The following is a 19671-nucleotide window of genomic DNA, read 5'->3' on the forward strand; positions in this document are numbered from 1 at the left end:
TAGAAAATGAAGAAGTGAAGTGATGTGATGTGAAGGGCTTAGATTAGTGTTAGATGTGATTCATTCCAATACAAGGTGGGTTAAGGTGCCAATCAAATTGGCAAACTGATGATGTACCCTCTCTCATGAGGAGGCATGACTGACTCAAACAAGTCGATCGAATTAAAACTGCTACATAATTAGCAAAAGCCAGAGAGCACACTAGGAAATTGGTTTATGTATAGACTCTTTTGGGTGAATAGGAATTTATTAAAGAAAGAAAAACTGTACAAGCACACCCCGAAGGAAAATTGGGATACAAACAAAGGAGACAAAAGGTTACTTATTAATGTAGTCGAATTTGAAGACTCCAAGAAGAGACAATGTGTCTGTTCTTAACACAATCTGAATTAGAGTCATTTATATGATTGATCTTTTTTTTTCTTTTTATAGGTAATATCACTTCATTGCTAAAAGTACAAAAATAATTTTAGGAGACAAAAGGCGTCCAATCGAGGAGGACGAGGACAAGCCCCCTAAGCCCAATAAAGGGTCTAAACTCCTGGCTAAGCCAGAGAACCCACTTAGTCAAGGAAAAAACAAGGAATAAGAAAGAACTGAGAAAGAGAACAACGGAAGTATTAGCAAGCCCTACTCGTGGAGCTTCATGAACTTTATCACCTTGAAACCCAAAGCAAGAATAACAACTCTGCACTAGTAAGCCCTATATGATTTATCTTTGTCTTGATCTCAAAAACTATAGCGCTCCAAATCTGCTTGTAGCTAGGTTTGGGACGAAGAGGTCCATCTACGCATGTTTATTTCTCACCATAAGTGATATATTGAAGCACATAAAGCCATTTTAACGACAAGATTACAAGCTGACTTGCCCTTGAACTCATGCTTTATCCATCTCCATTCTCTATCAAAGGAAGGTAATGGACTGTTAGAAAGTCGGGATAAGAAGAACCCCTTTCCAAATACATAGAGAAAGGACATCAGAAAAATAAGTGGTCAATATCCTCAATGCCATTCCAAAAGAGACAACATCTAGGAATGCTGATATTTATATGTGAAAGAAACTCTTAATTGAGCAATGTATAAGTTAAAGCTCTCCAAGATATGAAGCTGTGTCTTGGAATATGATGTTTGAACCAAACAACATTCCACCAAGGACCAAGATTACCTTTGGACCTCACAGATTCCCAAACCGAGATAGAGGTAAAGCACTTGGAGGGAGAGTACGTGAAACCACTAAACAATATCCCCACTACTAGGAGGTCTTCTGGGAATCAAGTATAGTTGATCCCAAACCAAGGCATGGTCCAAAGAAACTAGGGGACCTAGGTCCCATAGCCTTTTCTTCTGCCTATCAAGAATGGGTAGCAATGATGTGTAGAGAGCCTAGCAATAAGAATAATGGAAAGCCCCAATAAGGGATTGGAAATTGACCAACCTCAGCCAGCAAGACCCTTGAGTAGCTCTTTCACATAAGTCGGAACTCCAAAGATGAAAATTAGAGATTTTTGAGAATTAATGGTCAACCCAGACATACTTGCAAATAGATGTAAGACATTTGTGACAACACTTATTGACATCTTTGAGGCTCTAGAGAATATGAAAATATCATCGGCATAAATCAAATGGGTAAGTTTTATCTCCTTATATTTAGGAAGCAGCTCAAGTAATCTTTGATCGACTTTTCACCTAAGACAAGATGAGAGACCTTTCATCACCAAGGTGAATGACAAGGGTGAGAGGGGGCAACCTTGCCTAATACCAATCATAGGAGCAAAATATCCCTCTAGAGTTCCATTCACCAAAACCAAAGTGTGAAAATTGGAGATGCAAAGATGAAATTGGTGAATATAATTTGGGGGAAATGCGTTCTTTCCAAAATTCTCAAGATATAGTCCAATCTCACTGTCAAAAGCTTTCTTGACGTCTATCTCAACATAGCAGATGGAGGAGGGGGAGTAGGCTCTTCCAAATCCCCTAGCAATTTTATGACACAGTAAGATATTATTTGCAATACTTCTCTCGGGAATGAAAATACAGTAATTATTACACACAAGGTCTTCAATCATAGTTTTCAATCTATTGGCCAAGACTTTTGGAATGGGTTTGTAAAGGAGATTGCTTAGTGAAATGGGTCTGAAATCACTAACATTTGATGCACCTTCATGCTTGGGAATAAGGCTAATAAATGACTGGGTGGTGCTCGATCTCAATTTGTTTTAGATTATAAAAGAAGCTCTTGATGGTTTTGAACAGATCATCTTTGATGATATTCCAAGAAGCATTGAAAAATCCAATGCTGAATCCATCTAGACCTAGAGCCTTAAGCACCTTGTGAGATTTGTAATCGAGATTTCTTCCTCTGTTGGGATAGTGGTCTGAACACGTACCCCAAGAAAATGGGTGGGAATTTTGCCCATTTCTATAACAACATAATTTAATTAGTGAGAAATATTTAATGGGTACAATTTACTTCGGTATTTGGCTTAATTAGGATATAAGGTCATATGAGACTCTTAGACAACTAACTAACTAAGGCCAGAAGGTCCAGAACAGCCCGGCCCAACATTGATGGGGAAAGTTGCCTCAATAAGTATCTTGAGGAGATCTCCTGATTATATAAGTCCATAACAAATAACTTGTGTATTTGTATCCACCAAAACAAAAAAAAAAAAAAAAAACTTGTGTATTTGTAGTGTTTAATTGGTGAACCAAAAACCATTAAAAAATCGACTTACTTGGCAGCCATGAAAGATCTTGGTGAGCATTACTTCTTTCACCCACGGTTTTAGCTCTCTATTTCCGAAGGTTACTTTAACCCACCACAGCCCCCACCGCATTTCTATGGACCTTTTTCCTTGTTGCGAAGGTCAAGTGGCCCATATCTTAATTTCCGAAGGGTACGTCTTCCCAAAACTACCTTTAGATAGCTTCATTGCAAACGGATTATTTCATCCCTACCACCTATCTGAGGGGCACAAGTCGTGAACTCCTACCCCATATCATGTAAACCTAGATTTGTCTTTCCTATTTTGTATGGGAAGGTGTTCACCTTACTATACGATTTCCAGAATTCTGATGCTAGTGGCTTCTAGTTACCCAGTTTGAATTGAATTCAATCAAATCAATACTTCTGTGTACACTGAAAACTCTGAACTCATGAAGACGATTCCAGGAACCTTATACGTTAAGGCTGCAACAGGTCTGGTTGGGCAGGGCTTTTTAAAACCCCAATCCAACCCTGAGTCCCTTAGCTGGGCCCAGGCTCAGCCCAGCCTTGACTCAGGGCTAGAAAAATCCAACCCTGACATGCCTTCATGGTTGACCGGAGTTGACCCTAATTGGCCCTAATCATGGGGAGAAAAAGGGATATGTAAGGGGTCTGGGCCAGGCTGGGAAAAGAAGAAGAAGAAGACAGGGTCAGGCTGGGCCGGGCCGGACTCAGCCCAGGCCGGGCTGGACTCAGCCCAAGGCCTCAACCTTGGCCCGACCTGGCCTTGACTAAGAGAGCCAGAAATTCCCAGCCCTGACCCACCCTCAAGGCCAGGGTATATAAGCCCACACCCTGTTCGGGCTCAGGGCAGGCTCGGGCTTTCAAGGCCAAACTTGCACCCATAGGTGGACCACCTATCTGTTTACCTTGTCCATTAAGGTACCCTTTAAAAAAAAATAGGCAAAAGGTTTCCTGCACGGTCATGCATGGTTCACGACCATGCCTGCAATTGTTGGATGGGAATGAAGGGTCATATATTGTATATGATCATGCCCATTCAATGATTGAAAGCACGGCCGTGTACAAAAACCTTCCCAAATAATAACTGAAAATTAAAATAAAAAAATAAAAAAATAAAAATCTGAACTCATCTTTTCTGTTGACATCGATATCGATACCGATACCATTGGTTGGTTTGGTACAATAAGAACCCCACATTAACAGTCTAGGCCTTCCATTTCATTTGTAAAAAGGCAAGATGCGGTTGGCCATCGTCTTATGTAGTTAGATAGCTGTGCTCTTCAAAGTAGTTAATTGATAAGTATTTAAATAGGCTCTACCAAAAAAAAAAAAAGTATTTAAATAGGCTGCCTATTTTTGGTAAGTCCTGAAGTAATTTGCTTGATTTAGTTAATTTTTTTCTCTTGTTTTGCTTCCCATAGAAAGGTGTTCATTTTCAATGCTGTTTCTATATATTGTAATGTCCATAACTAAGGCATGTAACTCTAACTCCATGACTACGTAGTCACTATTGGCACTAGCTGGTTGAATTCAATCAAAAAAATATATACTTCTGTATCCACTGAAAATTCCAAAAATAAGCCTCTCCTTTCAGGTTATAAGCTCTTCTTGGCTGAGGGCTGTAGAGAACTCTCACTTCTGGTTCTCCCCCTCCACCTCCTCCACCCGAAATACAAAAAAAAAAAGAAGTAAAACTAGTTCATTTGTGGGAACCTAATGCTGTGTTTGGTATGCATTTTAGGTCGATTTCGCATTCTTGGACAATATAAACAATTATTTTTATCATCCGAGAATGCAAAATCGACCTACAATGCATTCCAAGAATGCACATCAATCACAACCTAAGAGTGTAACTGTTAGTTTTAAATGTATTTAGAACAAAGAAAGTTTTAAAATACTTGTCTTTTCTTCTTTGGAAAAAAGGTTTAGGTTGTGGTGTCTCCTACAATGTTTGAACCCATGATCTCTCCGAAGTTAATTTTAAGCAAAGCATTTGTGTGGGGAAACTTGTCTCACATTGGAAATGGAAGAGAATCAAGTAAAGTATATGTATCAAAATGGGAACCGGGGTTTATTGTCATACATGTTGGATTTTGATCGTTGAACGTTAGACAAAATGCATTATGAGTCGAGGTTTATTAGGTACCATATCGACATTTACCATTCCTTGTTGTTGGGTGGGATCTTGCAAGCATCGGTGATCTTGTGTTGTACGTCGTCTAGAATAGTTTGGATGGCCTTTGGGTTCTTCTGGAAAAGTGTTTCCATCTCTCCTCTACAAATAGAGGATGTCCATGACATTTTAGGGTGTTAACTCCAACAGTTATTCTCCATCTTTTACTCTCTCCTCTTGTGTGTGTCTACAATGAAGGAGCACCCCTTTGTTTTGCTGACTGGTTGTAAGCCTTCTTTGAGTTTGAACACCACTTTGTAGAACTCGAAGGTCCATAGTAGGAGAGTGCACTATGCACTACTCACGGAACCCAAGGACTATTTTATCTTGGAGACCAATTTACATATCTATCTCCCGGTTGAACCATTGGGGGTGTCTATGATTTATAGGACAGCGTCAAGTGACGTGACTCAGACCACATTCACCATTGACAAAATAATAGTTGCAACACCATCAAGTTTGTAGTTACAAGAATTCCTAACAAGGCTTTGGATTTATTATTTCTGTCATAGGCCACATTAGAGTGTCAGTTTTGATTAGATTTAAGGGAGATGCATGGGTGAAGGGAGGAAAAAATGCAAGGGGAGGAGATGTGGGTGGGGAAGGGGAGGTGGAGGGAGGGGTGAGGAGGTGGTAAGGGGAGATGCAGAGGGCGAGGACGGGTAGAGGGGGGAGATGTAGAGGGTAGAAGGAAGAGGACAAGGCAAGGCAGGGCAAGGTAGGGGTAGAAGTGGGTTTGTATAGCGGGGAGAAGGGGTAGAAGGGGCAGGGCGACGAGGAGATGCAATGATCATTGGAGGGGGTTGCAGGAGGGGATTCGGGATGGATTCCCAGAAGAGAAAGGGGCCTTCGGTTAAGAAGTGTCAGTCTTTTTGATTTAGCACATACTGTTACATTAAAACCAATTGGTGGTAGTGAGGGCACGACATAATTTCCTTATGTAGGGCGGGTAGTAAATCCCAGCATTGTCAGGAGACACTGTCTTTTTAGAACCAACAAGAAGAATCAAAGAAGTGAATCTTGTAGGGATATTGAAGCTCATTTGGAAATTGGAATCTAAAAGCATTAACTTATGGGTAGACTGGATGTACTCCACATATCTTAAGGAGGATTCTATTTGGACGGTCTCTTGTCCCTTAGATGCCTCTTGGCCATGACATAAGATCTTGAAATATAGACATTTGGTTACGTTGGTAATAAAATCAAAGTTAGATGATGGTTCGTCCACCTTCCTTTGGCTAGACAATCGACACCACTTGGGGTACTTCTCAATGTCTATGGTAATTCTATTCGTTACCCTTCTAGGACTGATAATCTTGCCAAGGGATCTTCGATTCACATCGATGGTTGTTGGTTTCTTGGTAGGGTGTTCTCTCCTTGTATGCTTGAGGCTCGTAGAGCTTGTGAGGGGATTAATAGAAGGCCTAGAGGATCTTGTGGAATGGAGTGCTTCCCATTCTGGTCGATTCAATTCAAATTCTACTTGGAATCTAGTAAGATCCTAGGCTGATCTGGTGCCCTGGTTTAATAAAGTTAGGTTCAAGAACATCCCTAGGCATAAATAAATTCGTTGTGTGGAGGATATTCAACACTTATTCTTCTGTTGCCCCTTCTCTTTGCAACTCTAGGGAGGGATTGTATGTAAATGCTGTTCTTCCAATAAGAGGATTAGGGACCTTAAGGTAGAGTGGAGGTATCCATTAGGAAAAATTTATAAGGGAAGTTTTGTTTAGACTCAATTGGTAAGATTGCATTTGGAGCTACCATTTATCATATTTTGATAGAGTGGAACCTTATGAATTGGGCTAGACGATCTCGAACCATCCACCAAATCTGGGAAGCAATCTCATTTGAGGTTTAGAGTAAGACGCAAGCCGTCCAAGACTAATATATTGATACTCCCCACTGTTGATCCCAGGTTGACACTGAGAGGGGGGGGGGGGTGAATCAGTGTTCTTAAAAAATAATCTCTAAAATCCAACCCTATGTTGATGTCGATGGAGAAGACTTCAAGCAAACCTGATTGGCTGGGGCAATCTCGTAATTACCAATCCCACAACACACATGCACGTCCACCTTGCAACCACTGTGTGACTAGGTCTACCAGCCAGTGCACCCCACTCTGTAGATCAAACACACTCCAACATATGCAATGAAAGTAAAGCAGACAAGACACCAAATTTACGTGGTTCGGCCAAACTGCCTACTTCCACGGAGCAATACCCTATCCAGGGTTTCGTATATTGCTCAATACACTACTCAAATTTTGACTCCAACAATAGCCCAGGAACTACAAGCCCTGCTTCGGTTTGTGCAACAACACAAACGAGGGCAACAACCCCTTCTCCAATCAAGCCTCAACTTGAATGGAATTACAATAGATCAATTGAGATTACAAGAATGTAAAACCCCCAATAAAAGACCCAACATTAGGGTTTTCACACAGTCTAGGGTTCCAACAAAGCAAACAACCTAGAACATCAAAAATAGGGTTTTACAAAATTAAATTATCTCTTACAAAGTAATCCCAACAACCATGAAGCCTCTGATGCATAGAAATCATGTCTGTGTACGCTCCACTACTCAAACCATCTTCAATATGGAGTCATCGAGCATAAACTAGTGATTTCTTCAACTTTACGTGGTCAGACGATGCTGCAACTGGTTCCAATGGCTTCCTCTAAAAAAAATATCCAATTAAAAGAAAAAATCGTCCAATTTGGACTCCAGATGGCCAAGATACGACCTTTCAAAGTTGAATGCTCCAAAAATTGGTAGCCAGTGGTAAATTCATAAATAAAAAGATTCTTCATGACAAATCGTGCACAAAAGGAAAATGCATCAAAGACTTTCACTCTCTGCCTTCATTAGAAATGGGGGTGATGTCATGCCGACATCACACTCCACTACAAATTAATTATTTCCTTTATTTCTTCCTTTTTTTCTTTTTCTTCTTTTTTCTTTTAATGAACCAAATCTGATGCAAGATGCCGATCCGACGCTCGAAGAGATTATGGAGTTTTAACAAAAAAGTGGTCATCCATTGTTTACAGAATTGCACTAACCTGAATCACCCTTCGCCAGCTCAGCCTACTTTCATCGCAGTATCCTTTTTCATTTTTGCAGCAACAGTATAGAACTATTCCAGATTTACTCAATTTTCGTGTGCCGACACAAAAACATCTGTAACTTTCTTGTCCAACACTGAAATGATACGAGACTAGTTTTGTTTGAACCGAGACTCGACGAAATTCATTTCTCGTGAAGACCACTTCACCCAGAATTGCCATTAAATCTTCCCAAAATGACCTTAAAGTCATTACCATTGCATGAACCTGTGAAATCACAACTTTAATTGTATGAAACCTTCACCTTCTGCTTCGCCCCTTTTCCAAACACTATATAAAGATTTAATATGCTGTTAAATGGTGTTCTTCAAGTGCGGGTACCCATGTAACCCTACCAAATGACCAAAATGCCCTTATAGCTGTGTAGGTGACTGTTTGACCATTTTAGCTCTTCCAAACCACTAGTAGCTACTGCCACAACACCACTATGACCAAATACGTTGCCAACAATGACAACAACATTCCAAACACTCCAATGGACTAACACCCATAATAGGTTCATGGTTTCCTCTTGGGATTTACCTATCCAGCTCTTGATTCCGGGTGCTTCAATTTGAGGTAGAAGAGTATGAGTAAATATAAAATAAGTATACAGGGAAATGATAGTAATTAATTAGCCTTCAACTTAATTGACAGCCATGGATATGATGAGTATATTGAACCAGCCTCCTCATTGCTTTTGTAATTTGTACTGTTGAATGTTTCTTCAATGAAGGGTATCAGATTGATCACTAAATGATTCGTACTTGTAAAAGCAACGTAACCCACATCAATGGTCCCTACGAAAACGAAGCATCCAAGAGAGAGAGAGAGAGAGAGAGAGAGAGGGAAACATTATAGTGACTAAGATCATGGATGAGAACATCAACTTCTACATGCACTTTATACTTGTCTTCGTCGGTTATCTTCTTGTCTTTGTTGAGTAATTTATAGTCTCTTTCTGTTCTGAATCTGTTAAACAATCAGTCGATCTGGATAGTTTGGACCATTCGATAATAAGCTACCCTGCCTTCTCCATTCTTTAATTGCTATTTACCAAAAATTTCTTCCAACAGTCAGTAACATCGATCTGTGGTGGATCACTGAAACATAGTTTCTTAAAGAAACTCAGTACGGTTTATGCATATATATATATATATATATATATATGTAAAATCAAATATTGGACGGTTTGGAAATAATTAGTTGTGTCTTTTACCTGGGGAGATACAGTTTAGTTTTTATGAGAATTTAAAGCTTTTACAGAGTACAAAACCTACACGAGCAATAATAAGTGAAATATTTTGTTGGAAACATGAAAATGATTGATTGCCTTCAGACTTTGAGGGAACCTCATAGACAATGACTTTCTTTGATAGTTTAGGATTTAGGTTTTAATTGGTTTCATCCTCTCAAGTGCAGTGCACCACACTTGAGAATCCAATCATAAAAACATGGGTAGTGACGTCTTTTTATCCTCGATCTTAAGTGTTGGGTGGACGGTTGGATTCTCAAGTAGTGCTTGTCGAAAGCTTCGATTTGATATGTTTTTCGACTTATTTTGGTTAAGGTCCGAATCGGGTGGTTTTCAGAGGGAGGGGCAGTTTTGTACTTTTTGGGGTTAGGGTTTTCTTTATAATGTTGTTATCTCTTTGAGGGATGGTTGAGAGAGAGAGAGAGAGAGAGAGAGGGGTTTGTATTTTGCTTCACAGATTATTGGATTAGTACTATCGCTCGGCCGTGAACATAGCTTTCTTTCTTGGGGGTGAACCATGTAAATCTTGTCTTGTGCGTGTGTATTTTTCTCTTTCACTTTGCAACTTCTTTTGCAAATTTGCCAACGTAAGTTGTTTTTCTAACACACTGGGCAGTACTGCACCACACTTGAGAGGATAAATTTCCATTTTACAGCTAACAGTTTTTACCATCTGAAGTGGAACTTGGTGGCCGGATTTATGTCACAATCAAGGGCTGCAACAGGATCGGATTGGACCGGGCTTTTTAAAACCTCAGCCCAATTAGCCTTTTTAATATATGAAGGTCTAATCTAGGAGCAATGCTATAGGGCATTTTGGATAAACCACATTTCAAATATTATGGTCTAAATTGTATGGTAAACAGAAATAAACCAGCTCTTGAGATTTTAGCACATGACAATGGATGATGTGGACTACATGTAATCTAAGTTTATTGGGACTATTGGCCCTACCCTAAATTGGGCTACTTCTTATGATAAGAAAGACACAAAACATGTGAATGCTTGGGCACTTGCATGGTACCATGTACCTTTAGAAAGAGCTTCTACATAGTTCACTTTGGACCTACACTTCTTCACTTCATCATTTCAAATTTGATAGCTATGCAGTACCATGTACCCGACAAAGAACTTCATCTCCCTCGTTATTCTTGTCGTTGCTTAGTTACTTGTTTTTAATAAGAGTAGAAAAAGCTTCCTTTGTAATGGCAGTTGGGGGTTGCAAAGTACTAATTAAGTCAGATGGTTTTCTTTACCTTTTTCTCCCCACTCCCAATCTCCCAATCCCTGTGAGGATTTATATATAGTTCATTATCAACCATCAGACCTTTTTTTATTTTTTATTGGGGCTGAAGAGTGTCTGATCATCTGATCAAAGTTCAAAATTCTTGGTTAGGTGTAACTCAATTCCCTTTTTAAATTGTCTCTTCTAACACAATTTCCATTTCTTGGAAAAAGGAATAAAAAAAATGGTTTTGATCCAATTATGAAACTAGTGATTTGTGTTCAAGGGGATGATCCTTTTCCTGGGAGAGAAGGAATAAGGAGTTGGTATCTGGATTAGGTTCTAGGACCCGCATTAAAAACACATGACTCCATTTGAACTGGTCTAACTGTGACATCGAGTTCGAGTTAGGTTGTAGAATGGGGAAGGTGTTAGGAATTTCGGTCCATCCACTTAAATCAGTTTTCTCCTTTATTTGTCTTTTTTATAAAATAATAAATATTCTTAACTAACTTATCATGTCATTATATTCACATAAAGGAAATAAATAAAAAAAAAAAGAATGAAATAAAAGGATGGGGACATACCTCTATGCATACGATACAAAACAAAGGTATTTACATAAATATATAAAACTAAACTAAGTAGTTCAAGGCATAGTAAATCTAGCCTAAGCTATTGTTATCAAAGACCAGAAAATAAAACCCAGAGCTATGTGCACTTGGTATCTACAACAATTAGAGATAAAAGAAATATCAGTTTCCAACAAAGATTAAAAAAGAGATGTTAGAGTTAAAATATAAAAATAAAATATACACTGATATCATAAATTACATTCAACAACAACAACAGAACAACTTTATCCCAACTAAATGGGGTCGACTACATGGATAATAAAAGTTCAAAAGGAAAGGAACACAACAACTACAACTACAACTACAACTCAGTCTTATACAAACTAACTAGGGTCAGCTACATGGATCTTTGGCTTCCAATCATCTCTATTCGACGTCATACTTGAAACAAGTCCTAGACTATGCATGTCTTTCCTTACCACTTCTCCTATGGTCATATTAGGGCTGCACCTAGCTCTTTTAGTATCTTCAATCTGAATCAAGTCACTCCTTTGAACTGGAGCATCCAAAGGCCTCCGTTGAACATGGCCATGCCACCTCAGAGGACTTTCTTGAAGCTTATCTTGAATATGGGCTACTCCCAAATAAGCTCTAATATGATCATGCCTTATTTTTTCTTTCCTAGTTTTGCCACTCATCCATCCTAACATCCTCATCTCCACTACACTTAGCTTGTCTACACGTCGCTTGTTAACTGCCCAACACTCCACCCCATACATCAAAGCCGGTGTTATGATTGTCTGGTAGAATTTTCCTTTAAGTTTTAAAGGAATCCGTCAATCACATAACACTTCGGATGAACCTCTCTACTTTATGCATCCATCATACTTTAATTCTCTGTGAGACATCATCTTCTATATCACCTTCCTTACTGATGATCGATCTTAGATATATACCTAAAGTGATCATTTTATCGAATTTCCATCTCATCTACTTTCACCCCCTTATTATCCGTCTCAGAGTTACTAAAGTTATACACCACGTACTCCGTCTTCGTTCTTCTTATCTTAAAAACTTTTGATTCCAAGGTTGATTTTCATAACTTTAGTTTGGTGTTAATTCCAACTTTTGTTTCATCCACCAAAACAATGTCATCAACAAAAGGCATGTACCAAGGGACCTCATCTTGGATGTCTCTGGTTAACTCATCCATGATAAGCACAAACAAATAAGGGCATAAAGCATATCCTTGATGTAACCTAAACTGTAATTGGGAATTCACTACCTAGACCCCATGGTTTTTACAGTAGTCACTACGTACATCATCATACATAACTTTAATTAGGTCTACATACTTACATGATACCCTTCTCCACTATAGTATATGCTTGATTAACTCTTAGGACCTCTGTCGTAGGCTTTTTCTAGGTTAATAAAGATCATATGGAGATCCTTCTTGCCCTTTCTATATCCTTCCATGAATCTCCTGTGTAAGAAGATAGCTTCCATCATGGATCTTCCTGCAATAAAACCAAATTAGTTCTCTGAGATAGTGGTTCCTTTCTCAAGTGGGTTTTAATAAATCACTCCAATAACATCATTGTATAACTCGTTAATTTTATGCCTCTATATTTATTGCAACTCTGAATATTATCCTCATTTTTTTAAATTGGTACCGTAATGCTTCTCCTCCATTCGTCTGGCATATTCTTTGTGCTCATAATCTTGTTAAATAGCTTGGTTAGCCAAGATAAGTCATAGATTCTTGATCTCTTCCACACTTCTATTGGGACTCCTCTGGGCCTAAGGCCTTGCCTACTTTCATCTTTCTTAAAGCTTCTTTTATTTCAAAAATTCTAATTTTATGTATATGTCTACGCCTTGAGGTGTCAAGTGGAAAGCCCTATTACTGAAAGAATCTTCATTAAGTAGGCTGTAGATGTACCTTTTTCATCTCTCTTGAATGTCCTCATCCCTTATTGAGTATTCTACCCTCATCACTTTAATACATCTAACATGGTCTAAATCTCTACTATTCCTTTCTCTCATTTTAGCTATCTTATACATAGCTTTCCCCCCTTCCTTTATGTTCAGATTATTATAATAAGATCCTCATAATTTGTCTCCCTTGTTTTCCCCACAATCTTCTTAGCTTTGTTTATAGAAAATATATACCTTTTTAGTACACATCAGAGATTCACTCTAGAAACCTTAATTAAAATTAATGGCCACATATTCCACATGGTGAAACAAAACATTCTGCTAAGCTAATAATCAAATTTCACTAGTGTGTGGGTTAAGGACATATAGGTTAGGGACGTATAATTCTAATCGGTTTCAACCAAATAAACACATGGAGGAATGGACATCTTCAAACCACAAAAAAATGTGTCATACAACGAGTGCCCAAGGATCCCATAGAAGGAACCTAGTTGGTACTTAAAGGGTCATATTGAGTTAGTGTAATAGTGTGATATTTCCCTTTACAAGGGTTCCCAAAAAATAAGTAATCAAATGATTATAACCATTGCTTTACATTTGAGTTTCCTACTACATCACTACTAGGGAGCGCCGCAATTTGTATCACATTCAAAAACTAACTGTACCGCACATAAACAAAAAAGAAGATGTCCCTTATGCAAGTACCAATCAAGGATCTCAAACCCTTAAAAAATGCATCCACATAATACATAAAATTATCTAGGTCATTAGGTGGAGATCGACCAAGCATCCCAAACAATGGAGCGAGTCATAAAAGAAAAGAAAATACTGCCATGGGAGGGTATTACATCTTAATATGAATGCCAATTAAAAAAACCAGACAATTACATCTCAACTTGAATGGGTAGGTTACCAAAAAAAACTTCTCAATCAACTTGTGAAGAATATGGGTGAAGAGGAGGAATCCCTCCATCCATCTTCTTCCCCCAAAACCCGAAAATATTTATTTTATTTTTTTATTACCTGCGCACGTACAAGAGGCGCGTGGCCTAGGTAGCACGCACAATTGCATCAGCTGTTGTGCACGGGTGCGCACAGAGAGACAGAGAGAGAGAGAGAGAGAGAGAGAGAGAGAGAGAGAGAGAGAGAGAGAGAGAGAGAGAGAGAGAGAGAGAGAGAGAGAGCAACAACCATTAAGGGGTGCATGGCCAAAATGCGGGTGGTGGCCAGGGGTATGCGCGACAGCCTGCAGGGAAAATGCGGGTGGTGGCCAGGGGTATGCGCGATAGCCTGCAGGGAAAATGCGGACATGACAAAAGGCGAGTGACGTCCAGGGGTGCACGTGGCCAGGGCAAAGGCGGTGGCAGCCAGGGGCGGGGTGCATGCTGCAGGCAGCAATCGGGGCCTTGGTGGTGGTGCATGAGAAGCCATGGCTGCATGCATCACTGCTGATTACAAAAATAAACAGAAAAAAAAAAAAAAAAATCTCTCAGCGAAGAACAGAAACAAAAACCTCGCGATGATTCGTTGCACTCTCCTCATCCCATAACTAGGTGAACCAAAATCCTAAAGGCTTTGATACCATTGTAAACAAAACTACACTTAGGGTGTTACCTAATACAGTGATGAATGCAGCAAAAGAAGATCACGATCAGGTAGGGTTACAAGCTACATGAACCACGCCAATCTTCTTCAATCATTAGGTAATCTTTAGGTTTCTCCACAAGAGACTCCACACCACAAATCCAAGAGAGATGATGGATTCCTTTAGAGAACTCAACACCAATATAGAAATTAATGGAGTGAGAACCAAGACTAAGAGTGAGAGTATTAGATTTCAACTTCGGATTTAGGGCTGTTTAAGTACTCATATATATAGCCCCTTTTCCATTTACACAAGGAATAGAATTAGGGGGCCACATTAAGTGGCCGCCCCTTACTCAAACCCTAGCAAGTTCTAGGACCCACACCCAGCCCCTTGGTGGGTGCCCGGTATGAGTCATGCCTGGTCTAGTTACACTGAATCCAACCGCCAGTTTTTTATTTGGGTCTATCCTAATCTAAGATACAAACGGAAGGCTAAGACAAGACAACAAAAACCTACAACTACTAAGCTGTTGGGGGGGGGGGGGGGTGGAGGGGGGAGAGGGGTGACTTTTTTTTGGCACAATATGCATGCAAACCAGGAGAGTCGATCCCATGACCTCCTGGGGGGGGGGGTGCACTTAAGTGACAAGCCACCAAGCAACCGACCAAGTGGTTGCTTTTGCTTACCTACAGTTTGCTGCCTTACGAAAAAAAAAAACCCTTTATTCCCATCACCAAGATGCAACTAGTTGATCCTAGCCATCCGCTTAAGAAAAATCTCCTCCACTTTTAAGGCTTCCCTTAACTCCCTTTTGACATCCCTCTCCTCAGTAGCCTTATGCAAACTTGCTAGTATATATATATATATATATCATACTATTATATAAAAGCACATTGTGGCAAATCTTTCAGTTACCTATTCTACCCTTCATTCTTATCTAAAATTGCATTCTTCAATTCTTAATCTTTATGTCATTCTTTCTTATAATTTCATAATCTTAGGTACCCTTAGTATTAATTATTATTGTTTTTAATTAGTGACAAATCTTCCATTTACCTATTGTACCCTTCAATCTTATCTAAAATTCCATTCTTCAAATCTTAATCTTTATGTCATTCTTTCTTATAAATTCTTAATCTTAGGTACTCTTAGTATTAATTACTATTTGTCATTAAAATTAATAATATTTATTATTATTTAAAGCAAATCTCTCCAATTCTCCCCACAAAATTAGATTTACCAAAAGTAAATCGGTTAACAATTATGGAGAGAAAATCTCTCCAATTCTCTCTCATAAAATTAAGGCAATAAAAAAAAAGACCCTTAATTAAATAAGGTAGATATTCATTCTCTCTCTATCTCTTTTGCTTGCTGTTTTTTTAATTTTTTTTCAAAAAATACTTCTTTATTCTCATCGATATCTGCCCTCTCTCTCTCTATTTGAATCCACAAAATCTCAAAACGTTTCTTGCTGTTTTTTTATTTTTAAATCTTTTTTTATTCTCAATGATCTCTCTCTCTCTCTCTCTCTCCAATGCCTTAGCAAATACCGATATCGATTCCTGGCCGATCCCGTATCACTGTATCAGTGGGTTGGTACTGACAAGGGTGAAAATGTAAAAAAAAAATCTAATTTTTGAGCAAAAAAAAAGGTAAACCTAACTGATAGATCGATTTAGATTGGTATCGGTTGAGACCAATACCGATTCCTGGTCGATCTTGTATCGGTGGGTCAGTATAGACAAAGGTAAAAATATATTTTAAAAAAAAACTATTTTTTTAGAAGAAAATAGGGTAACCTAACTGATGCAGTCCGATAAATATGGTCCCCGATCAGTATCAGTGGAGATGGAGATCGATACCAATTCCTGGCCTATCCTGTGTCGATGGATCGATACGGACAATGAAAAAAATTTAAAAAATAAAAATCTAAATTTTTTAAAAAAGAAAACAGGGGTAAACCTAACCGATCTCGACCAACACGGATCGGTCTACATTAGTTAGATTACCCTATTTTCTTCCCAAAATATTATTATTTTTTAAATATTTTTACCCTTGTCCGTACTAATCCATCGATATGGGATTGGCCAGGAATCGGTATCGGTCTTAGTAGATACCGATCTATTTCGATCGGGATTGGTTAGGTTTACCCCGGTTTTCTTTTTTTTTTTAAATTACATTTTTACCCTTGTTCGTACCAATCCACCGATACAGGATCGACCAGAAATCAATACCGATCTCCAACTCCACCGATACCGGTCCGAAACGATATGTATCGGATTGCATCAGTTAGATTACCCTATTTTCTTCACAAAATTTTTTTTTTTTTAATATATTTATACCCTTGTTTGTACTAACCCACCAATACGGGATCGGTCAAGAATTGGTATTGGTCTTAGTCGATACCGATCCAAATCGATCTGTCAGTTGGGTTTACACTTTTTTGTTCAAAAATTAGATTTTTTTTGTACATTTTTACTAGATCGATTTAGATCGGTATCGACTGAGACCAATACCGATTCCTGGTCGATCTTGTATTGGTGGGTCAGTATAGACAAAGTTAAAAATATATTTAAAAAAAAAAACTAATTTTTTGGAAGAAAATAGGGTAACCTAACCTATGTAGTCCGATAAATACGGTCCCTGATCGGTATCGATGGAGATGGAGATCGATGCCGATTCTTGGCCGATCCCGTATCGGTGGATCGATACGGACAATGAAAAAAATGTAAAAAAAAAATCTAATTTTTTTTTAAAGAAATCAGGGGTAAAGCTAACTGATCCCGACCAACACAGATTGGTCTGCATCGGTTAGATTACCCTATTTTCTTCCAAAAAATTATTTTTTAAATATTTTTACCCTTGTTCGTACTAATCCATCGATATGGGATCGACCAAGAATCGGTATCAGTCTCAGTAGACACCGATCTTTGCCGGTTGGGATCAGTTAGGTTTACCAATGTTTTCTTTTTAAAAAAAATTACATTTTTACCCTTGTCCGTACCGATCCAACGATACAGGATCGGCCAAGAATCGATACCGATCTCCATCTCCACCGATACTGGTCCGGAATGATTTGTTTCGATAAATTAATATATTGTAACTCAAGTTAGTAAAATATAAAATATAACAATTGTTTTCAATTTTGCTTTAAGGATTCTAACATATACTAATTTGCAGAATAAGTTTTATTATATTAGAGGAATAATCTCAAAAGTTGAAACTGAAGAACCATGGTACAACGCGTGCACAAATGTAACAAAAAGGTACACCTCAAGGTTTTCTTTTTTTTAAAAAAATTACATTTTTACCCTTGTTCATACCGATCCACCGATACAGGATCAGCCAGGAATCGATACCGATCTCCATCTCCATCGATACCGGTCCGGAACGATATGTATTGGATTGCATCAGTTAGATTACCCTATTTTCTTCAAAAAAAAAAAATATTTTTTTTAATATATTTATACCCTTGTTTGTACTAACCCACCAATACAGGATCGGTCAGGAATTGGTATTGGTCTCAGTCGATACCGATCCAAATCGATCTGTCAGTTAGGTTGACACTTTTTTGTTCAAAAATTAGATTTTTTTTGTACATTTTTACAAGATCGATTTAGATCGGTATCGGCTGAGACAAATACCAATTCCTGGTTGATCTTGTATCGGTGGGTCAGTATAGACAAAGGTAAAAATATATTGAAAAAAAAAATAATTTTTTGGAAGAAAATAGGATAACCTAACCTACGCAGTCCGATAAATACGGTCCCCGATCGGTATCGGTGGAGATGGAGATCGATACAGATTCCTGGCCGATCCTATATCGGTGGATCGATACGGACAATTAAAAAAATGTAATTTAAAGAAAACAGGGGTAAACCTAACTAATCCCAACCAACACGGATCAGTCTGCATCGGTTAGATTACCCTATTTTCTTCCAAAAAAATTATTATTTTTTAAATATTTTTACCCTTGTCCGTACTAATCCATCGATATGGGATCGGCCAGGAATCGGTATCAGTCTCAGTAGATACCGATCCTTGCCGGTCGGGATCAGTTAGGTTTACCAATGTTTTTCTTTTAAAAAAAATTATATTTTTACTCTTGTCCGTACCGATCCACCGATACAGGATTGGCCAAGAATTGATATCGATCTCCATCTCCACTGATACTGGTCCGGAACGATTTGGTTCGGTAAATTAATATATTGTAACTTAAGTTAGTAAAATATAAAATATAACAATTGTTTTCAATTTTGCTTTAAGGATTCTAACATATACTAATTTGTAGAATAAGTTTTATTATATTAGAGGAATAATCTCAAAAGTTGAAACTGAAGAACCATGGTACAACGCGTGCACAAATATAGCAAAAAGGTACACCTCAAAGGAGCAAAAACAACTTGCGAAAAATGTGCAAATGATGATACAGAGTATACACAAAAGTAAGATTCCAATTTACCAATTAATCAATACAACAAATATTTATTTTAATAGTATTTTAAATTAACAAATTTTCACATTCACAGGTACTTGGTAAAATTCAGGGTCTCAGATGACACAGAAACAATAATTGTGATAATATTTAATGATATTGAAATAACTACCGGATTATCAGCGGTTGAATATGCAAAATCAACAGAAAAGGTAAGCAAATTATATTAATTGTTTAAAATAAATTTACTAAAGTAAATAAATAAATTACTACATTTAAATATATATTTAATGTTTATTTTCTATTTTGCAGCACAAAGAGTTTTTAAAGTCTTGCGTATCCCAACTATACTATTTTTACTTCAAAATTGATTACAGGAACAATTCAAGTAGAACATCCAAAAGAATCGTTGCAGATACACTCAAGAAAAGAAATGCGAAAAAGAAGGAAGTCATTGAATTAGAAGATAATGAAGATAAAAAAATGAAGAAGATAAAAACTGAGAAGGAATAGATTTGGAAAGCTAAAAGGCATAGCTACAAAGAGTGTATTTAGAAGTTATTTAAGGATTGATGATAATGAACAATGTAAGTATTAACGATAGTAGCATTTTAAATTATTTAATCTTAAATTTTACTGCA

Source organism: Telopea speciosissima, chromosome 6, assembly GCF_018873765.1.
Source record: "Telopea speciosissima isolate NSW1024214 ecotype Mountain lineage chromosome 6, Tspe_v1, whole genome shotgun sequence".
NCBI classification, from domain to species: Eukaryota; Viridiplantae; Streptophyta; class Magnoliopsida; order Proteales; family Proteaceae; genus Telopea; species Telopea speciosissima.